A 24,211-nucleotide genomic window follows, 5' to 3' on the forward strand; every position below is an offset into this window, starting at 1 on the left:
TTCCTACCACATCAAGCCTTATGCTCTTCACACTAGACCTGGCCTCCAGCTGTACACACTTGCAAGGGGGCGTCTCAGAGGAAAAGAATGGCAGAAGGCAAAGTGTTGCCTGTGGGTGAAGGAAGAGGAGTCTTGTCCAGTTAGTGAAGAGAGAAGTTACAGGAACTCAGCTGGCACAAAATAGCACTATAGGTTATGTCCCATCACAGACATGTTTGTTTGGCCACAAAGTTTTATTTTATTTTATTTTATTTTATTTTATTTTTTTATTTTATTTATTTATTATTATTATTATACTTTAAGTTCTAGGGTACATGTGCATAGCATGCAGGTTTGTTACAATGTTGGACTGGTGGCCAACATTTAAACATTAAGAGATTTCACAGAAACAATTCAGGTTTTGTGAAAATCAGGAATTTCTGAATTTTCTGAAAATCAGGAGTATCTGGCAAAACTGTATTAAATCTCCTCCCAGTAACATCAGCTGTCCATTTTAGGTGGGTTATGTAGTCTCTGGCTCACTGCAGCACCCACAGGGCCAGAGTCACATCTCCCTGGCTGGCATTTGAGTTTATGTGGTTTTCAACCCTAAACAAACAGATTGGAGCACTAGAAAGTGGTGGTGTAGATGAAGTTCAGGACCTTTCAAATATCCTTTTTGGCTGGGCCTTAGCCAGGTCCATAGGTTTCCAGTGGCTTCTCTGAATCATTGCTCAAACCCACTTCCTAGTTCTGGTCTACCCACACCTCATTCCTTACAACCTGAAACTCTGTAAAGATGAGTGGGAGCGGGTAAGGAAGAGTGGGTAGATTGCAAAGCAGATGACAGGTCCTTGGCACCATTTCCCTCTCTGTCCTCACTTTCACCTCCTTCCTTGTGTCCTTTCTCTCCGAGGTCCTCATGGTGACATGATAAGCCCATGTCACCCAAATGGGTGAGCTGGGCCATACTGTCTGGATGATTTCTTATTGTCTTGTCAGCATCTCCCAAAACTTACACACTTACGTCAGCTAAGGAGTTGGATGCGTGGTATTACAAGGTTTATTCTGAAGGGAAATCATCCTGCATTTTAACAACAACAACAGCAACAAAATGGAAGCCACCAAAGCCACTGGATGAGCAGGGAGTTTGGAGACCTTTGCTTCTGGTGACCACCTGAATCACAGGAAACATTTTGCTATTAGGCCAGGGTTCTAGGGAGATTACACCCAGCAGGGTATCTAGATGAATTCCAATCACCTACCTGACCTCCTTTGCCTGTGATTCATGAGGTGAACAGAACCGCCATGTTGCATAACTTCAAGAGACATCAGTGCATGGTGTTCTCTGAGCATGGCACCCACTGGTGTTGGGCAATGCACCAGCCCCAGTGGTTGAGTTGAGGACTCAGTGAGAAAATGCATGGGAATATCCTACAAATGTCAGTGATTACTATTCCCAGAATACCAGTCCAGTTCCTCTGCTGTGTTGAAAGACATCCTCAGAGACATGTTCAGACAATACCAGAAGTCAGTCAGTACATTCTTACCTGTGAAAGAGTAGCAGCTTCCAGTTATTGAAAACCTGCTGTGGAAAGGCACACAAAATAAACCTACTTGTTATCCTCATTTTATAGATGAAGAAATTAAAGCTATAGAGATATCCAGGCACATGAAAGGTGTGCAAGAATCAGTAATATCTAGCATTTTGGGGGCTTTTACTATGAACAAGACGTAAAGACTAAGTACTTCAAATGTATTAGTTCATCTGATTCTTTGAACAACCCCATTTTACAGATGAGCAACATAAGTTTAAGTAAATTGTATGTTCAAGATGGATTAATGGAGTCAAAATGATTGTGAGAAATGAGAATTAATGACTGAAGCATAATTGGGATTATTGATCTGGAGACTGGTGAAAGCAAGGATAGTTCTCAGACAGTTTATGGTACTTGCCCAGGTCACATAGGGACAGACCAGGATTTGAACGCAATGCCAGAACTTGGCCTCTATCTACTTGACATAACATCAGCTGAACAACACATTTTGAGCATGTTTATCAGGGTGAATAGAGTTGCAGTTTGGCTGCTCTCAGAGACACTATTTGCTTACCACACCCTCCTACTTGGTTCTGTGCTGCTACCTGGAACTACGGGTGTAGAGAGGACGCATCCCATTTGCCCATCCCAGCATGACTGTGCTGCCAATAGGATGATAAAGCCCATTCTGGGATGATAACCATGGACCGCCATAAGCCTCTATGTGTTGTTGATGTCCCTCTCTTCCACTGGTGTCTGTGAGCTACACAGTCTGCACCATCCTCAGGCTCCTCTTTCAGCCCACTGGAAACAAAGTAATCAATTCTTGGCTCTTCTTAAAAGTATCTAACAGGCCCTGAGACACAAGACTTTGTCAAGTTTTAGGTTATAATATTTAGTTTTGCACTCCAACCCATGTTTTGGGTGCTGGGCTTTCTGACAAACCTTAGGCTGGGTCCACTGAGACCCCATGCTCTTCCTCCCCTGAAACACGATGTTATTTCCATGGTGATTTTTATCTCTAGTCTCCAGGCAGTTCTGCAGTTGCCTGGAGAGCTGTTGGTTTATGTCTTGAAGGCTTTGTGAACTTCTCCTGAGACAGGGGAATGATTCTTTCTGAGCTGATGCCAGGAGACACACATCCACAGCTTGGGAAGGAGGAATCCTCGTAGTCTTGTGATGGCTTTCATGAACTCATTTGGCCTTTAAAACCTCTTAGCAATCTGTTAATTTTATCCCACTCACACTCCTTGCCCATCCTTCAGTTCACCATCTTCTCTCTCACTATGGAGAAGTTATATCTGTTCATAAAACCCAGAAATTGCCGGTGCAAGGGTAGTCTATGAAATTCTCTTTGAAATGCTTGCTTTCCTGATTTTTCTGCCTCCTGTTTCCTCCTCCTGCAGGAAGGATCCCCAAAGAATCAAGAGCATTGACTTTTAAGGCCAGAAGAGCCTGAGAGGTACCTCCTGTAGTAATGGCACATCTATTAATAATGGCAGCAAATACATGGTGCTTGCTGTGTGCCATCACTGTTCTTAGGGCTTTATAAAGATCATTAGTCTCCACATTAACTCTACAAAGTGGGCCCTACTGCTACCATTCTGAGGAAATGAAGGTACCCAGACACTAAGCAACTTTCCTAAGGTCATCTATACAGCTACGAAGTGGTGGAGCTTCAATTTTCACAACCTGAGACACAAGGCAACACTGCCACTCTGAAGATAATGTCCTGTGAGGTTAACGGGAGGAACTTGAGTGTCTTGGTAACCATTTATCTAGCAGAGATGGATGTTCTCACATCTCCTTACTTTGAGTAATATGCAAGGAGTGTGATCTTAAAGAGCTAGAGGTCAAATACAAATTTATTTCACTGATGGAGGTCCTGCTCCATGTCAGGCACTGTGCTAAGCACTTTATGAAACTTATTTCTCCCAAAAGCTCTGAAGTGGACACAGGGAGTATTCTCATTTTGCAGATGGAAACCCAAACTTAAAAGTAGTTCAGGAGATGTCTCATGTTATATTGTAGAATAGTTGTTTAAAGATAGCTATAATTTACAAAGATGATCATAAATATAATATTCATACTAATTACATTGTGTCTTTAATTAAGATAGCTATAAAATAGTGACTATCTATTGGGTTCCTATTATTCTTTGATTCTCTCAATGGGCCTAAAGGGTAAATATGGTTACCCCTACCTTCCAAATGAGGAAACTGATGTCTATAAATATTGAGTGTATTACCCAAAGAAACTTAGGAAGCAACAGGGTGAACATTCAAATCTAAATATGTCTGATTCTGAAGTTTAAGTTCTTTCGACCATCTTACTACAAGGATACAGAAAGACAGGCACACACACATGCACATGTGTTTGTTTATACCACACCCTTGTGTTGTTTCCAATTTTCATAGTCTATGAATTGAGACAGAGAAAGGAGTCAGGAATGGCTGACAAGTATAGCTGTGCTCTGATCTTGGAGCAGACATGACTGACTTTGGTAAACTATTAAAGTGTTCCCACTGGAATTCCAAACCCAGGTATCTATGTCCCCAAACTCGTTTCCTATCTCAGTTGGCAAATAGCCAGCCTTCTAGGAATAAGCCCAAGTAATACTTTAGGTTTTTTTTATTTTTTTCTTTCATACCCACTGAATTTACTGAGGCAAAATTTCTTTTCACAATCACCAGTCCCTGTCTGAAACCCCTGGGTTTACCCAGATGCATGACCACAAAGGAAGTGGAGAGCATACAATAAAATTTTGCACCTGGTTGTAAGCAGTCTAGAGCAAGTCTCAGGACAGAGCAGAAATTCTCAGCCCCACCAGGAGAGCAGGGGAGAGAATGAAGAGGGCAAAATACTTCAGCAAAGGCTATGAATGTAATAGGGACGCAGTCATCTCCCTAAAACTTACAGGGAAGCTGATTCCATTTTGGACATGTTATTTGAACAGCCCTGAATGGAAACCAAAGAAGTTCATATAATATAGTTCATTATTTTATTTGTTTTATGGATCATTCACAGAATACTGCCATGCATATAGGGACTTCTTTCTAAAGTCCATAGGAATTTCTCTTTCAAATATATGTTAGATGAGTGTTAAATTTTCTCATTAAAATTAATTTTATATGTGAGCTGACAGTATTGAACATATTCCTCCCTGCGGAGGAAAATAAAGCAAAACAGTATAGACCAATGGCTGAGAACAGATGTCAACAATACAAGAAGAAAACAAATTATGCTTTGCCCTTCTTCCGGTTCCTATGTGGTTATAATTTATTGTAATGACAATTTACCTCACCCAAGGAAACATGAAACAGTATAGATTTTTCAGTTATTTTTATAACTTAGAATTAATGATGTAAATTCATCAGGTTCAATGAAAACTAATAAATAACAGGTATTTGATTAAAAACAAAAACAAAAACAAAAAAACAGTATTGAACCATGTCAGATTCCTGGTTTTGCTAATTGTGTGGGTCATGTATGATATTTTTATTATGTAGAGCTGGGTAAAGGAAACATAGAAACTCCCTGTACTATTTTGGCAATTTCTTGTCAGACTTAAACTGTTTCAAAAGAAAAAGTGGCGAAGTAGTAACCGGAAGAAAAAGAGTTACTAGAAAACAGTGTTGCTTTCCCCCAAAAAATCCTTGCATGTAACTTTTCTAATGGTGATAATTCTGTTGCAGAATAAGCATTTTGCTTTGGCTACCAGGAATATCAGAATCAAATTTAAATTCTTTCTAGAAATACCTACACCCTTATAACCTATATATGTATGTTCTTTCTCCAAACACTGAGATTCTACATTTACTTACATTCCTCAGTTCCTGACTTTTCCTCCTTATTTTTATTTTACCATCATTTTATGTATTTGTATTATGTATATTTCTTGTGATTTGCCTCAAATCATTTATGGAAATAAACAGCTTTAAGCTATTTATAAACCAACAAAACAATTAGATTATTTATGAGATGTTTATATGTTTTTAAAAATTATTTAAGAATTCTGTTTTATCATTACCTAGTCTCAATTCTCCCCCTCTACACAGGATTTTGCCTGGAGAATCACACACAGTTTTCCTGTGCATTGAGAGTTTTCTGCCTTCCTTAGGACTAGTACCAAGTGAGTAAGGAGCATGAGTAGACACCTCTTAGAAAGTGTTTCCCTCAGACAGGTTCAGCCTCAGCCTTGTTGTCACACTGCCTGCAGTTTCACCTCACAGATGCCTTTAGGTGTCTGAAGTTTGGGGTCCTTGACATGGCCCCTATTCAAATGTACCTCTGAGGAGGAACATGGTTTGAGCAACAGCTGGAACCCAGAAAGAAGCGCGTCCGAAATACATGTTAAGAAAATGCATTTTGTAAACAAGTGTGAGCTACACACTGCTGCATAAATGAGGTGTTATAATTCATTCCACCATGGACCCACTTACTCTCAACAGACTCAAAGCAAACATCAAGTATCCTATTTACAGACAGCCCCTCCACAGAGGAAACTGCAAACACACCCACTATCCAGCCTTAAGCCAGAAAAGTGGAAAGGACATGAGAGTTTTGAAGGTAGAATATCCAGCTCTGACACTTACCAGGAATGTAAGCTTTGATGTCTTGCCTGTCATCAGAGCCTCAGCTTCCTCATCGGTAAAATGGGAGTAATATAGCCCAATCCAGAGACTAATTATCAGATGAATGTCCGGTGGTATATTGAAGTGTCTGGCATATTGTTGGCACTCACAAACATTCCATCCTTTTTTTTTCTTCATAAAAATAACAAGAGCTTAAATGTCTTCTTTTAGAAGTGTCTGTTCATGTTGTTTGTTCACCTTTTAATGGGGTGGTTTTTCTTGTAAATTACCTTAAGTTCCCTGTAGATTCTGGATATTAGACCTTTGTCAGATGGATAGATTGCAAAAGTTTTCTCCCATTCTGTAGGTTGTCTGTTCACTCTGATGATGGTTTATTTTGCTGTGCAGAAGTGCATGTGTATGTTTGTTGCAGCACTATCCACAATAGCAAAGTCATGGAATCAACCCAAATGCCCATCAATGATAGACTAGATAAAGAAAATGTGGTACATATGCACCATGGAATACTATGCATTCATGAAAAGGAATGAGGACATGTCCTTCCCAGGTACATGAATGGGGCTGGATAACATTACCCTTATCAAACAAACACAAGAAAATAAACCCAAACACCTCCATGTTCTCACTTACAAGTGGGAGCTGAACAATGAGAACACATGAATGCAAGGAAGGGAATACACAATGGGGTTTGTTGTAGGGGCTGAGGGCAGAGAGAGCATCAGGATAAAGAGCTAATGCATGGGGAGCTGAATACTTAGGTGACGGGCTGATAGGTGCAGCAAACCACTATGGCACACCTTTACCTACGTAACAAACTTGCACATCCTGTGCATGTATTCTACAATTTAAAATAAAACAAAATTTTTTAAAATAGTAAGAGCTAACATTGAAAAATTGTGTGCCAGGTGCTATATTAGGTTGTGGAAACATAAAAATAAAGAAAATAGTATCCCTGCCCTGAATGGATGACAGTTAGAGATTACTGGACACTTAACTATGTGCGTCATCCTATTTAAGTCTCATCACAGCTCTGTGAGGTAGATAATACTGTCATTCATTCCCATTTTACATATAAGGACAGTCATCTGTTGAGAACAATGGCAACACTTCTCAATTGCAATGAGAGGGACTTTAGATTAAATGATAAAGGAACTCTTGAGATTTGAGAATTGAGAGACAGTAGGCAGCACCACAGGTTATATGGGAATCATAAGAGATCCCAAAGGAAAGCCATGTAATGGGAGCGGCCCCAGCTAGGGCATGGGAAGTGAGTTAGAGGATGTGGAGTGTTTCTTGCTGCCTTCTCTTCCCCATCCCCATGGCTCTCTAGTTCTCTTCCATGCAAGTGTCTGCAGCAGCACCCTGAGGACAGCCTGCCTATGGTCAGTATCATCATCTGTTTCCATGATGAGTACTGGTCCACCCTCCTGAGGACTGTACACAGCATCCTCGACACAGTGCCCAGGGCCTTCCTGAAGGAGATCAACCTCATAGAGCTGTGACGAGACTTAAATAGGATGATGCACATAGTTAAGTGTCCAGTAATCTCTAACTTCATTCAGGGCAGGGACACTATTTTCTTTATTTTTATGTTTCTACAACCTAACATAGCACCTGGCACACCTCAGCCAACAAGGTAGCCAGGGCTTTCCTCCAGGCTCACCTGGGTGAGTCTGACCCACTGAGGGGTGGAGTTCTCAAGCAAAAGATTGAAGTTTGGAACTGTTTTAGGCAAGATTCCCCAAGTGCAGACCGCCAGATAAGGATTCTTGGGCAAGTAACTTATGAATAAAGAGGAACCGGAGGAAACCCGTAAGGTAATGGGGGTCGCAAGACAGAGAAGGAGAAAGAGTCCTGCAGTGGAAACAGCCCTGGGGAGGGTCTTGATGAGTACTGCCTCAGTCTAATCCTGTGGGGATCTCTCGCCCAGGCACCACCCAGTTCAACAATCCTCTCACCAAGAGACTGAAGAATCACAATAGTTGGCCCTGTTGTGAGTGCTCACTGCCTCCTAGACCCCAGGGCAGCACTTTACACATACATGCATATATGTGTTGGTCCTTAACTCATCATGGCCTAGTCTGACCCACTCACTTTCCAGAAGATGATACTGTGGCCCAAAGAAGAGATCAGCCTGGAACGGAGTCAGCCAAAAGCAGCAGTGTCAGACCCAGAGCCCGGACTTGCAGAACCTGCCTGTATGCTTCTTCTCACAGGAACCTCACTACTAGGGGCAGCCCTAAAAAAAGGTGGAGACAGAGAAGCTCACACCTGACTCCTAGCTCAGTGGCTCTCAAACTTGAGTGTGTACCAGAATCACCTGGTGGTATTTTTAAAATACTGACTGCAGGGCACATCCCCAGAGTTTCTGGAGATAGAGTGGGGCTGAAAAATTTGCATTTCTAACAAGCTCTCCGGTGATGCTGATGCTGCTGTTTTCTCTGAACCACACTTTGAGAACTTCTGCTGCAATATTTGGTTTGGGTCTGATACCTACATTTCTGGAGCAACTAAATGACCTAGGGAAGCCCCTCTTGGTCTTGTGGGAAGAACAGAATGCTCCAAGGGAAGCCAAATATTTGCACTTTTCTAAGGGGAATGATGGAGAAGACCTAGGGTGGCCAGGTGCCTCTGTTAGTTCTTTCTAAGATCCTCACTTCAGGGATGGGTCCAGGCTGGCCATAGCAGTAAGTCAGATTAGCCAGAGGCTCTGGGAACACCTGGGGTTCCTGAGTGCAGTTGGCTGCATATTAGGAGAGACTAACAACAGGTGCAGAAGAGGGCTGGTTTGACTGTTAAAGTGCCTAGAGACTCTCCAAACCCTCAACTGGGGTAGGGTCTGTGCAAGAGGACACCTCTAGCCCCGCCCCCACCATCTGATGAGCTGTGTTATATCTGTGCCACTAGAGAGTGTGGAAAGTGGAGAAGCTGGTCCCCAGAGAACTGGGCTACCTCAGACCTGGCAGCCCCACCAGAGGAGATCTGGACCCCCTGCCAAGCAATTAAACTGTTCCCTCCTGGGCAACTCCCCCTCTTCCCCTCACCACTGGGCTGGCTTTGCATTCAGTGGTCCCATGTTTGCTGTTGACACTGGGGCACAGGGTCTTTTCCACAACCAGAACTGCACTGGTTTAATTTCTGCGGGTCCCTCTCCTCTGTGTGCTTGCCAAGACCCAGATCCCAGACAAGCACCACCATGCACACTGTTTTTATTAAATCCTCTTGGCCAGCCAGAGAGGTACGGCTTATCAACCCTACTCTACCTATGAGGAAAACTGAGACATAAAAAGGTGCTGTGGGTTGCCCAGAGTGACCCTGATGTGTTCCCATGGTGATGGTCCTGACAGCATAGTGTAGTGTGATAGAATCAGCTAGATGGGCTTCAAGGTATTCAGCGTAGTAATGCCCACGCTGAATCATTAAATCAGAAAATGCTTGTAATACCCAGACCATATGACCCTTTATAAGTGAAGTCATTATTACTGCTGTTTTCCTAAAGCAAGGTGTTGAGGATCATACCAGCTGTTTCTGAGCACTGTACTACTGAGACATGGGTGCATTTACCTGCTTCAAAACCCTCTGAGAATGCCAAACCACTATTGCACTCTGAAAATTCTTCTTTAATCTGTTCTGAAGCTCTCTTGTTAGAAGTCTGTCTGAAATAATACTAACATAGGTTAGAGGTATAGCTAAGGAGACCAGTAGTCAGCCCCAGGAGGGCTTCATAAATTAATGTTTGGTGGGAGTATCAGTGAAGAATTATATTTGGCTGCATAGAACAGAAACCTGCTGCAGTGACTTAACCAATGAATAGATATTATTTTCCCTTATAGTATAGAAAGCTCATAGGATGGCAATGTAGGATTGTTGTGAGAGCGCCACAGTGGCATTTGGGCACCCACTTTCATCTGCTTTGCACTTTACCATGCTTAGAGAGTAGTTTTAGTCACATAATCACAACAGGGCTACTCTACCTCTGGACATCACAAACACATTTCAGGTAGGAAAAAGGGGAAGAAGGGATAGGGAGAGGCTAGCCCAGTTTGTCCTCTTAGGAAAAATAATAGTAAGATAATACATTTTCCCAGAATCCTTTCATCCAGTTTATTTCTACCAGAGCTGCTGCCAGCAGTGAGAAGAAGTCTTGAGAGAGAAGTGTTTTTAGCTCCCTGAGCAACATCAAACTTGTGTCAGTACAGAGGAAGGGGAGGATGAATGGTGAGGAAGATGTTACAGTTAGCAATGTTAAATCCAAAGAAGTCACTGAGGGGCTGGTTTTCAGACATGCAAGTTCAGAAATTTTAATAGCTTGACTAACAGAGGTTCCTCTCTAGGGAGTTGATGAGGGCTGACAATCTTACCATAAAAGTAATTATAAAGTAACAAATCAGCACAGCACTTTACCGCGGAGAATTACAACAACCCAGTGTCTGGAAATCCTTTCCTTTACTGCTCAGGACGTTGTTCTCCCTGCAGAAAATCAGTGGTGCTTAGAAGACAGATTCCCAGGGAAGGAGTGTATGAAGTCTGCCGGGGTCTCTCAGGTGGGGTTGCCTTAACCTTCTCCAGCTTCCACAGAGATCCAGCTCCCAAAGCAGCCAGGCTATTTGTATCCACAGTGAAGGATGCCTCTGCACTGGGGAACTGTGCTGGGGTGGGTGGGGGGTCAGGGTGGGGATTTCAATGCACATGTACTGAGTGCCTACTGTGGGACAGGCTCTGGACTAAGGGTTGGAGCAGAAGAGATGCATTAGGTACAACCAACTGTCCTTAGGGAGATCTTAGTCCAGTGGGCTGGGGACTCCCCATTTCCAAGACTTCATGGAGACCACTGCTTCTCTATGAACACATTGTTCTTTCCGTCTTCACTAGCTTGTTCCTCTTGGCATGTGAGTGTGTGCACAGACATACACACAGACACACACAGGCACACGCACAATCAAGTTACTCTTAAACACAAAACCTAATAAGCTTCTCTCATTCTTTCCATCACCTTTTTCTTAGGCCACTTTTTCTTCCTTCCCCTATAGAGTCAACCTTCTTAAAACACTGTCTGGACTCTTGGTCTCAGTTTTTCATCTCCTATTTTCTCTTCTGGACCCTCTGCGTTGCAGATTCTCCTATCAACTGCAATGAGACCTCTTTGACCAGTACCCCCGATCTCCTACCAGCTGTCAAATTTAATGGACCCATTTGCCTTTGATTGCCTTGACCACTCACTGTCTTAGGTTGAGTTTCCTGAAAGCAGGGCCTGAGATGCAGACTCATATACATGTTATTTTTTTGAGGGTGTGCTTTCAGGGAAAACCTGTAGGGGAATGGGTGATGCAGAAGAGACAGAGGGAAGAACTGAACAAAGATGTGGTTTCAGGTGACAATCAGCCATAGATTGATCCCATGGGGAACTCTGGAGCACAGACTGCCCTGCAGAGTCTGTCTTGCTTTTTACCCTGCAATGGTCAGTCATTGACCATGAGCACCTGGGACTGGGGCCAGCATCCTGCATGACTCTGGCACCTGCAGCAAAGGCAGTTTTGATATCCCAAGGCAAGTCTCCAGGGAAAGGGTCAGATTTCAGTTAGCACCCACAGCAGCTGGGAATATGCAAACCAAACCAAATTAGTTAAGGGGAGCTCAGGGAATTTGAGTAGAACACTATATTAGTCTTTTTACACTATAAGTCTGTTTTTACAGTATAAAGAACTGGCTAAGCCTAGGTAATTTATAAAGAAAAGAGGTTTAATTGATTCACAGTTCCACATGGCTGGGGAGGCCTCAATAAACTTACAATCATGGAGGAAAGGGAAGCATGTTTTTATGGCAGCAAGTGAGCGAGAGAGAGAGAGAGAGAAGGAAGAACTGTAAAACACTTATATAATCATCAGATCATGTGAGAACTCACTATCACGAGAACAGCATGGGGGAAACTGTCCCTGTGATCCAATCACTTCCCACCAGGTCCCTCCCTCGACTTGTGGAGATTATGGGGATTACAATTCAAGATGAGATCTGGGTGAAGACATAGAGCCAAACCATATCAGACAACAGTAGTATCTGCTACATTCTTGCTGCTTTATTTGGAGAATATTAGCAAGTTCTCCCCTTTCCTGGTTTTCTGACACCATCCCTCTAGTTTTTACTGGAGAGAATCATGGCCCATCCTAAACTAAGGAAACATCTTACATCTTAGCAACAGCCACAATGTAATGATGTTTTTAGTTCTTAAGACCCTTATGCCCACCAGAGCTTCCAAAAGAGTTGCTCTTTGGGAGGCCGAGGCGGGCGGATCACAAGGTCAGGAGATCGAGACCAAAGTGAAACCCCGTCTCTACTAAAAATACAAAAAATTAGCCGGGCGCGGTGGCGGGCGCCTGTAGTCCCAGCTACTCAGGAGGCTGAGGCAGGAGAATGGCGGGAACCCGGGAGGCGGAGCTTGCAGTGAGCCGAGATCGCGCCACTGCACTCCAGCCTGGGCAACAGCGTGAGACTCCGTCTCAAAAAAAAAAAAAAAAAAAAAAAAAAAAAAAAAAAAGAGTTGCTGACAGTTATCTTAGTCATAATCTCATTGGTTGTGACATTTGCCATTCCATTGACTACCACCCTGTTGATTCCAGGACAACTCAAGTCTGCTCTCTGTGAATATGTGAGCAGGCTGGAGGGGGTGAAGCTACTCAGGAGCAACAAGAGGCTGGGCACCATCAGGGCCATGGGGGATACGCTGGTCTTCATGGATGCCCACTGCTAGTGCCACTCAGGCTGGCTGGAGCCCCTTCTCAGCAGAATAGCTGGTGATAGGTAACTTATCCCCCAGGCCTGCAAAACAAGACATGGGACTGGGAGAAATAATCTACAATGTCAGCCACTCACAGAACAACCTCCTCATTAATTCCTGAGTCTCCATTAGAGAATGATCTATTCCTTTTGGATTTTCAGATGTTCAAGCCTTTTAAGAATAGGGAGCTAAAGTGGGAAAGGAGGTTAGAGGTCTTCCAGTCCATCTCCCTTGTTTTACAGATAAAGAAACTGAGGACTAGAGAAACAGCTTCTATAAGGTTGCAAATACTTAAAATTGTATTAAATTGCATGATAAGGGTAACACCTTACTATGGCTATCATTGCCTTTGATGAACATTTGGCAGTTTTAGTTGAGTTTGTAACATAACCTGGGAGAAAAAGTCTCTGAACTACACTAGACCATTGCTTACTCACTTGTAAAAAGAAAACATTAGGTTCTGTGATCACTCAACAGCATTCTTTGTTTCCCCAGTTTATATAAGGGGTCCCTAGTATTCTACCTAAGGCCCGTCCTTGGAAATGTGAAGCTGGAGAGGACTGCATTACATTACTCTGCAGACAAACATCTTAACATTTTTCTTGATCATTTCTCTGATCTCCTTCCCCTATCTGAGTGTCAATCTCTTTCTTACTTCCTTGTTAAAGACAAACACTTCTTAAACATGTCTAGTCCACCATTACCCTCAATCTGAATATCCCACCCAAGAAAACTGAAACCTGGTGGCTGGCCCACCTTGAACCACCTCAGGCATACCCTTTGGAGCTCATATAGGTGTGTAGCTGAGTAGATCTACAAACAATAATTGTTTGATGGTGCCCAGGTAGATAGGACTGATCTAGAACCAAGCCTTATGATTTCTTCACTCCTACCCATGGTAAATGTTTACTATCTCACTTGAAGTCAGAGATTATCCAATATAAGAAAAAATTCCTGGACCACGTTGGAATGGATTCTGGAGACATAAGGGTTACCATTATGCCAAATGCAGATGGTTTCAAATGACAGAAAGTAAATTGTTAACAGTTCAGCATTGCATTTTAACAAAGAAGATCAATCAGAACTCTAGCGAGATTAAGACAGATTAATATTGCCCAGTTTCATGAGACAGTTTGCCTCTTGACTAACATCTCATAAGAAAAGAAGAATACCACTTTGGGAAGCTGAGGCAGGTGGATCACAAGGTCAGGAGATTAAGACGATCCTGGCTAACATGGTGAAACACTATCTCTCTTAAAAATACAAAAAATTAGTCAGGCATTGTGGTGGCTGCTTGCACTCCCAGCTACTTGGAAGTCTGAGGCAGGAGAAGGTGTGAACCCAGGAGACGGAGCTTGCAGTGAGCCGAGATCATACCACTGCACTCCAGTTGGGGCAAGAGAATGAGACTCCATCTCAAAACAAAAAACAAAAAACAAAAAAAACCTACATAAATTCAGCATTAGGACAAGAACTAGGAAATGAAAATGCACAAGCCGGTCAGGTGCTGTGGCTCACACCTATAATCCCAGCACTTTGGGAGACAGAGGCAGGTGGATCGCCTGAGGTCAGCAGTTTGAGATCAGCCTGATCAACATGGTGAAACCCCATCTCTACTAAAAATACAAAAATTAGCTGGGCATAGTTGTGCACACTTATGATCTCAGCTACTCAGGAGGCTGAGGTAGGAGAATTGTTTGAAACTGGGAGGCAGAAGTTGCAGTAAGCCAAGGTAGAACTACTGCACTCCACCCCCTCCCCACGATAAAAGGAAAAGAAAGAAAAAAGAAAATGCATAAGCCCTCCAAAGCTGCCATTTTTAAATTCTATTCCATGCAAAGTATCATCTTGAAATCATGGTGATATATATCATTGGAGTCACACTCTAAAGTTGATCTTGTCCATTCCCCATCCAATTCCCATCCTGGTATCACAAGCAGGTGGCTCTCAGAGGGACCATGAACATCATCTTGTCCTACCTGTTGAGAACCCTGAGTTCCAGGAAGGTAAACAAGACCCCTCATGGTCACATAGCCACTTGACAGCTAGGCTGTTTTCTATGCTTCTTTTATGCAGACATTTAGAAATGCAGTAATTAATATTATTAAAATTTGTATATGTATAACCCTCACAGACTTCTTTCATATGCCTTCTTTAATGAGCCTCATGAGATGCCTCAGGCAGCTATTTTAGCTTCGGTTTTAGAAGGGGAGAAACTGAGGCTCAGAGAGGTGACATGATGTGTAAGGGCACAGAATTCATAGCTGAGTCGGGTTTTCTTTTTAAGAGTTGGAGAAGCTGGTCTGGGAGAAACATTAGACATCCCTAACCCCACCCTTGGTTGTGAGACATGTGTTACCTGCTGCTGTGAGTCCCTCGTATCTGCTTCTCACATCAGGGCTCCATTTTGCAGATCCAGGTGAAGGGGGAGAAGACATGGCAGTACTTCAACATCCTCAGCTATAAAGAAAATGGGGCTCCTTGGAAAGCCATTTGTGATTAAGAGACATTCTAGTTTCCTGTGTCTTTCCCTTCCCTTTTCCCCTCCTGTATGTCTCTGTCTGCCTGCCTCTCTACATCTCTCATGTTCTTTGTCTCTTTCTGTCTCTTGGTCTCTCTCTCTCTCTGTCTCTCTCTCATTCTCTCTCTCTGTCTCTCTCTCTCTCTCTTTCTCTGTCTCTGTCTCTCTGTCTGTCAGACACACACACACACACACACACACACACACACACACACTCTGGGCCTCTGACCCTGACCCTGATGTGTTATTGGCTTGTCTTCGTCATTGGGTTTGATCTCTTCTGTGTGATATGAACAGATTTTCATCATTTCCACATTTCATTCATAGCTTCTTTGCCACTCTGTTTTCTCTGGGCCCCAGTGTCCAGCTTGTAGGCTTTGGCAGGTGAGGATCTGAAAGAAAAGCCACCTCTATGGTATCTGGGTACCACTCTCTCCCACTCCACATTGGTGATGCTCTGTGAGCTGTGGCTGGGTTAAGCAGCCCTATTCAGCGTGTGCTTTACTCCCCCAGGGACTTCACCCGCAAGCCTCATGCAAGGCCAAGCTACAGGAACTATTTGGTGTAGCTCTTCATGTGGTGAGGAAAGAGGGACCAGTTGTCTCTCTCTGAGGCTCGTGTCAGGAGATATTCTGTCATCAGATGAGGACAGAGTCCAAAAGACAGGAAAGCATCTTTAAGAACTCTTATAAAAAAGGTGCGGTGGGAGTGGTTAGTAAACAGTGCAATAAGCTACAAATCAGCTAATTCACAGTCATAGCCTCCTCCACACCCTGGTCAAGGAATTCAGAGGCTTCTGACCTGTCTTTGTTCCCTGTCCCTGCCTAGTAGTTTCCCACTAGCCATGTGGCAACTTTATTTGAATTGGTTGAAATCCCTTTCTCATGACCATTCCTCATGACTCCCATTCCTCAGAAAATTGATCATAACACTTACTTTATTAGAATAAGACATCTTAATGCCAACTGCCAGCAAATTGTCAAAATAAAAATGCAAATTTACGTGATGATATTATAAGTGTTCTCTAGGATTGCACAGTGCACAACTGCTGTAACTGTTCATAGCAACCCTACACAGAGTCTCCCTATGGGCAAGTGATTTCAGCACAGAACTGGGAGGTGCTGATCAATGGGTAGTTTCTACACAAAGTGACAACGATGGGAATCAAGACTAATTGTTGTATCCAGCCCCCAGCTGCCTTGTGCTGACTGCCAGCTCTCACACCCAAGCCAAGTAGTGGAAGCCATACCCCTGGAAGGATGAAGGTTTCGAGGAGGAAAAGGAAAGTCTGTAAAGGAGCTGAAAGATGATATCATCTCAAGAAGCTGACTAAGTTATCCCTTACTTGAAGTTGGAGCTGGTCCCTATCTGCCAGACATCCAGTTCTTCAGGATCAACCAGAGCTGCTGTGTGGAGAAGCAATGTGGGGCAGATAGAAGAACACATCTGGCTGCCCTTTGAGCGGTTAAATGATGCAAAGCAGTGTAAGAAAACCCAGTGTTTGTGCATGTGCGTCTGTATATGTGTGTGTGTGTGTGTGTGTGTGTGTGTAAGCATGGGAGAGTCTGTGGTGGAGAGAGAGAAGGGGGAGCAAGTGTGTGCACACCTACATCAAGGAGCAGCAGGGGGTCAGGATGCCTCCTGGCCCCTCAGAGGGAGAGGCTTTCTTTGGCTCAGATGCCCCAAGGAAACTCTCCAGCTACTATCGTACTTCACACCCCTCAGCATGACATGTCCTTACATCTGCCCCAGGAAAAGCCGGTGACAGTCCTGAGGTCACATCTGAGCAGCAAGAGCTTTGGAAAGGGAGAATTCAGAGCCTTCTGCTTCTGGTGTAAGAGACTTTCCACAAATGCCAAGAAAATGCATGAATTTTCAAAATGTCTCATGCATCATGGACCTCGAGGAACATCCAGACTCAGGAAAATTAACAAAGAATTAGATAAGTGAATGTTTATTCTTTATTATGGTAACAGGTTATGGTAAGGTTGAAACACAGTTAGTCCTTGAATATCTGCACAGTAATGTAGTCATAGATCTCAAATATTTCAGTGAACCAGTGTTTGTTGGCAGCTTGACACCTGTTTGCCTTTTGAAACATAAGCAGTTCATCTTCTGGAACTTAGAAAGGCTTAACATAGGATCAACCTTGTACCTGCCTGAGGGTTAAAACTCAATTTACAGGTGAGAGAATGATGAAGTAACCATACACTTCCAGCTCCTTCCAAGTAAATGAGGTAGCCTCACTATTTTGCTTTACATGAATTCCAAGAACATCGGACACATCTGTAGATACAAAAACACAAAGCCAAATAGAAGACTGTGGGTTTTTTGTTTTAATTAATCACACTTTTTGTGTCACTAGACTAAAGTTACTAATTTAGCCCTGTGTAGGCAGCCACTATGGTTCATAGGGATAAAGACCAAAATAGAAAACACCTCTCACTTCACTCGTTGACATTTTATTGTTTATCTTTATCCAAAATGTACTCAGAGGGGCTCACAATTAATCACTATTGTATACAGTTAAAACAGACGAAAGAGCAGATTTCAGAAAGTAAAAGAGGGTATTGAGAATCAGAGATAATACAGTTATTAGAAGTGAGTTTTACATGTGACTCTGAGCTTCCAGAAAGATATACAAAAAAGATAAATATAATAAATTTTAGAATTCTAATTTTCTAATAAAAAGTAATGTACTCCTTTGTTAAGCAGTACACAGCACAGGCTGAGTACACTGGCTCACACCTGTAATCCCAGGACTTTGGGAGGCCGAGGCTCATGGATCACTTTGAGCTCAGGACCAGCCTCGGCAACAAGGCAAGATCCCATTTCTCAAAACACACTGACACACAAACACACAGACACACAGACACACAGACACACACACACACACACACACACACACACACACAAGCTGGGCATGGTAGCTCATGTCCATAGTCTGAACTGCTTGGAGGGCTGAGGCTGAAGAATCACTTGGGCCTGGGAAACGGAGGTTGCAGTGAGTCCAGACTATGCCACTGCACTCCAGACTGGGCGACAAAGTGAGACCATTAAAAAAAAAGAAGAAGAAAAGAAAAGAAATACACAGCACAGAGGTCTAACATGAATTGACTGTGGGAATGCTTGAAAGCAAGTCCCTTTCTTGTCCTCTTATGATTGCTGAAGATGACACAAATTTCACACGTTTCTTCAGAATTCAGCCTGGCTTTTGATTCCAAAATTCCATAAAATGCTTTGCCAGTAACCAAATTTGTCCAGATGCTTGATTCATTACACAGTAAGTGGAGACTCTGGAGGGGGCTCTGGGTGCCCTCATTTCCTCCCAGGTCTAGATTCTCAGTTTTCCTATCACTGTGTAATACATAACCTTGTTTTTTACTAAGTTTGTTTTTAGATTTTCCCTTTCTCCCTTAATCATCTAGCCTTGTTCCCACACGAATAAGCTCTCTCTTAGCTGAGAAAGCCAGAGGAACTCCATTTGGCTTTGTCATTTATAAGGCACCAAGGACCCATTACCCACCGCCTTCTTCGAGGAGTTAACTTGTGTAAGCAAACTCTCAACATATCGAAGAGTCCAATAAACTGATAAGGTCCTGAAGCAACAATAGATGAAGTTCCCAGGATTTTGCTCAAGAGATATCACCATAAAGCCTTGAGTTTGTGTCCGGCACAGCCCACAAATATAACATCTTATGAAAGATTTAGAGGCCCTGCACCTGGAACTCTTTGTTTCTCTGTAAACATTTGTCTTTTGATTTTTTTTTTCACATGTTTTTACTTCTGTAGAATTGCTGCAACTGAACTCCCTCCTCTTTCTAAACCAAAGTATAAAGGAATATCAAGTCCCTTCCTCGGGGGCCAAGAGCATTTCAAGCATTAGCTGTCTCTCAGTCACTGGCTAACAAAGGACTCTTAAATTCATCTCAAAGTGTGGTGTTTCTCTAACTCGCTTGGGTATAACAAATGCAGGATACCCCCAAAATAAGGGAGACCCAAAGGGATTATGCTCCCCTTGCCTTTCAGCAGAAACAATGTGAAAGGGGCAGAAAAAGCATATTAAGGTCCTTGCTCTAAATATAGACCCCACAACTCCTTACACCTACGTTGGTTACCTAAAGCCACAGATTAAAGTAGATAATGAAGTAGTGGGACCACCCTGACTCTCTCCAAGACAACAGAACAGAAATGGAATTTGATGGTGGAATAAACAGTGTGGCTGTTATCTCTCCTCTGAGGAATCTCACTTCTCTTAGAGTAATGATTTCAAGTCCACCTTAAGATCAGGCCTCATTCAATCCATGGCATAGATTTGAGACATAATTATCGTGACAGACCAGGGGGAGAAAATTGGCTTGATTGAGATATTGGCTAGGTGGATAGCAGCTCCTGGTACACCTGAGTGATTACCTACTTAGCTCAGTTAAAAAGTATATGACCCATGTCACTTTCCCACATCACTCTGGAGTCATATCTCCAGGCTGTGCAAAAAAAAAAAAAAAAAAGATAGGGGAGCTGCAAAACAATCACGAACAGTAGCAGGAAATGAGCAAGAAAACCAAGATTCGAGACTTCACTTTTCTTATAGATACCACATGTTCATACACGCATGCATTGAAAGTAGGGATACTTCTAGGGCTTGGAAATATTTATTTCTTAAGCCAATCAAGTTGTATGATATAAGGTGGAAGAACAACTAGACCCAAGAGTAGGGATCCATAAACTCTCAGGCATCGTGAGCAATATTTTTTTTCACGGACAGGTAAGATTTCACTGAGGAGTGGCCCAACGTTTTCCCCTGAGTCTAAAAAGACTCCAAAAGAAATTAAGAGCCACAGTCCTAGAGCATTGCAGATAAAGGCTTTTGTGGGAAGTAGTTCAACCTCCCATTCTACAAATGAGGAAACTGAGGCCCAGAGAAGTATTACAGGCATCTCAAGATTATATAGTTCATTAGTAGCAGAGCTGATAGAGACCCTCTCTCTATCTCTCACTGCTGTCAAGAAAGGTTTTTGAAGAAAGAAAAGTACTGTCATGCCCTTTAAATGAATGGACTCCAATTCCATATGGAAAAACATTTTCTAGAACAGTGCTATACAATATAAATATAACACGAGCCACACATGGAATTTAAAAATTTCTAATAGTCACATTACAGAATAAAAACAGATGAAGTTAATTTTAGTAATGTATTTTAGTAAACATTATATATCTAAAATATTGCCATTTAAAACATGTAATCAATGTAAAAAATAATGAAATTTTTGCATCCTTTTTTCCATACTAAATATTCTCAATCTAGGGTGTATTTTACACTTAATCCACATCTGATTTGGATAAACCTCATTTCAGGTATGAATGTCTGGTGGCCACCATATTGGGTAGCCCATGTACAGACTATGTTTCCAGCCTCAGCAAGTGAATGCTGTCTGCCTTGTTTGATTCCACAATTCTTTCCATGAGCTGGGTGGTGTCTCTGGTGATAAATGTGATTGACTGGAGGACTTTCTAGTATTACGCCTCAAAGGGTAATACTGCAGCATGAGGTGTTGGAAAGGAAGCTGGATTTCTACTGGGAGCCTTTGACAGAGCATCTGAGGAAGGCCCTCCAGTCCCCAGTAAGCCCCATCAGATGAGGCCCCATTTCACACCTGCCTTGCCTTTGCCACTTCAGAACGGACTCTGCAGCCTACCTGCCTAGGGTCTAATCCTGCCTCCACAGTTTCCTAGTAAATTACTTAATCTATGCCACAGAATTCTTATCAGTAAATTGAGAGCAATCATACTATTTACCTTATAGGGTTTTTGTGAATATTGAATGAGCTAGTATGTGAAAAGCACTTAGAGAGTGTCAGGCACTCAGATGTAGGTGTTGCTACCACAATTATACTGTTGTATTCATAAAGTTCTACCAGGCTCTTCCAGATAGCATTAATTAATGTCCCAGTGTGGCAACCTGACATGGAATCTTGGCACAGTTCTCTAATCAGGTACGGTGTGAATTCCTCACGTACTGCCTTACCAAATAGGAAGAATTCAACCAGGTAAATGCTAAGAACCATAAGTCTATAATATATCCTATTGTATGGATCACTTCTCAAATGTTTGGTTTATGGACAACTCTTCTATTTAAGTAGATATGCTTGATATCTTATGCATAACAAACCACCTCAAATTTGGTGTAAAACAACAGCCATTTTGTGTTGTTGTTGTTGTCATTTGAGATGGAGTCTCACTCTATAGCCCAGCCTGGAGTGAAGAGGCACAATCTCGGCTTACTGCAATTTCTGCCTCCTGAGTTCAGGCAATTCTCTGCCTCAGCCTCCTGAGTAGCTGGGATAACAGGTGCCTGCCACCATACCCTGCTAATTTTTGTATTTTTATTTCTTTTAGTAGATACAGGGTTTCACCATCTTGAACAGGCTGGCCTTGAACTTCTGAACTTGTGATCCATCCACCTCAGCCTCCTAAAGTGCTGGAACTACAGGCATGAGCCACCACGCCCAACCTATTTTATTAAGCTCATGAATTCTGTGGGTCATGAATTCTGAAACGATGCAGTGGGGTTGGTTGTGTGCCTCCAGGGTTTCCGGGGTACATAACGAGTTTAAAAGTTTCCCAACACTATAAAGCCAAGTGAGATGTGAATCCAGAATTTAAACCCAGACAGCCAGGTCCTTCAGACCACTGGCTTCACTGCTATGCTATATTTTAAATACAAGGTTACAGTTCATTATTCACAACTGCAAAATCCAAAAAGCTCTAAAAAACAAGCATTTGTTTAGTAATTCATTAGGCAGGAGGCCAGGTGCAGTGACTCACACCTGTTATCCTAGTACTTTGGGAGGCTGAGGTGGGTGGATCACTTGAGGCCAGGAGTTCGACACCAACCTGGCCATCATGGCGAAACCCCATTTCTATTAAAAATACAACAACACAAAAGAGTGGCTTGGTATGGTGGCATACTCCTGTAGTCCCAGCTACCTAGGAGGCTGAGGTATCAGAATCACTGGAACCCAGGAGGAGGTGGTTGCAATGAGCTGAGATGACACCACTACACTCTAGCCTGAGTGACAGAGCAAGATTCTGTCTCAAAAACAAAAGCCAAAAACAAAATCATTAGGCAGAAAAGCTGCCCTGAACTGATATGAGTGTCTGCATTGGCCTTATTTATCTCACTTACTGCTTACTGTGAAAATATGTGTATATTTCACCAAAGAAAATTAGCATGTTTGACTAAAAGTGCTGGCACAGACCCCACTAGAACTGATGTCTAGTGTATGATGTGTGTCCCTTTTTAAAGCCCAAAAAATTCTGCATTAAATAACACACTCGCCCAACAGGTGTCAGAAAAGGAATGCTGAACTTGTAACATCAAAATCCAATAAGCATTTAAAATGTGCTTTGCACAGAGCTACATATTTTACATGACTTACCTTTTTCATCTCCTAAACTCAATTATGAAACACTATGTTATCCCCAATTAGAGGTGAGGAAACTGAGCTCAAAGTCACATAGCCGACCTAAAATCTTACAAATTAAGAATGGCAGGGTTGGAAATTATACTGAATAATCATTATAATATCAGTTTTTAGGATTCTGGTATGACATAGAATTTTTACAAACTAAAGGCCAGTAGTTTTGTTAATGCATTACAGTTTCTTTGGTAATTAAGAAAAATTTGAACTCTTAATCACTTACACTTTGAAAAATACCCAGAATTTGGCTGCATTAATATTTGATCCTCCTAAATGCAGACCCTTTTTCAAAAAACTTCTGACTGCATCTGTCTCTGTCTAAAATCCCTCCGAGGAATATTACAATCTTAATTCCCTTGTTAATGGTTTCTAGCTTCCTCTGTTTATAAATCATATATTTTTCCCCCAGGGCAGTGGGGACTTATCTCATCCAGGGTCCCTGGTGGATTCATCATAGAATTGGGAAGATGGTTGATGGTCATTAGGAAAACAGAAGAGGGTGAGAAAGAGAAAGGAGAAAAGAGCCTGGCCATGTCACTGTGCCAGGTGTGGTGCTACCTATCTTAGGGTACCTCATTTTAACTAAGGTCTTCTTCCCAAACATGTTTCCAGACAGACTGAAGCCAGAGGGCAGGGAAACCTCAGGTGTGGTCTTTAGGCCCTCTCTGGAAGCAGTATCTGTGGACAGAGTATTAAAGGGCCAAGCAAGAATAGCTGTCTTTTCATCAAATACTGGGATTTCTGACATCATGGCTCTGCTCCAGTCTTGCAATTAAAAATATTCATTCTACCTGAGACCAAAGACTGTTATCTCAGCCACTGGAGCTCCCACCTGGGAAGCCCAAGCCCTTAGCCTTGCCTGTTCTCTTCTGGGTTCTGAACTGCAGTGTGCTGCCCATCTTCTGTGTCCAGGAGCCCTGGGTGCCCAGGGAGCTGGTTGCCATAGACAGACATTACTTCTAAAAGACTGGAGTGTATGACCCTGTCATGTTGCTGTGGTGAAAACCTTGAACTGTCTTTCAGGGTATGTTCTGGATGAAGGGAGGACGCAGGTGGGCTCTCTGGAGTGGTGTGTATGGTCAAATCTCAGAGGCAGGCATTAGAAATGTCACTGGAAAAGAATAAGGTTATGGGAAAATTATAAAGTTATTCCTGTGTTGTGCATCAAACACCCCGTTTCTCACAGTTTCCCATGTCTTTTGAAATGTAGCTTGATTTCACTCTCAGTGTCCTCATGAAATTGACCCTCAAAACATGCTTCCAGGAACAGGCATACTCTCAATTATTTTAAGCTCTGTGCAGAGATTCCAGAGGCTCTCATACAT

General features: G+C 42.6%; 2 pseudogenes; both read left to right on the forward strand.

The window, feature by feature from the left end:
• The window catches only part of LOC144329444 (polypeptide N-acetylgalactosaminyltransferase 15-like), a 173,030-nt pseudogene extending 165,416 nt beyond the window's left edge, over window positions 1-7,614 (forward strand).
• A 3,823-nt stretch (window positions 7,615-11,437) lies between these two features.
• LOC106995385 (polypeptide N-acetylgalactosaminyltransferase 15-like) overlaps window positions 11,438-24,211 on the forward strand; it is a 40,359-nt pseudogene continuing 27,585 nt past the window's right edge.

This window comes from Macaca mulatta, chromosome Y (genome assembly GCF_049350105.2).
Source record: "Macaca mulatta isolate MMU2019108-1 chromosome Y, T2T-MMU8v2.0, whole genome shotgun sequence".
Taxonomy (NCBI): Eukaryota; Metazoa; Chordata; class Mammalia; order Primates; family Cercopithecidae; genus Macaca; species Macaca mulatta.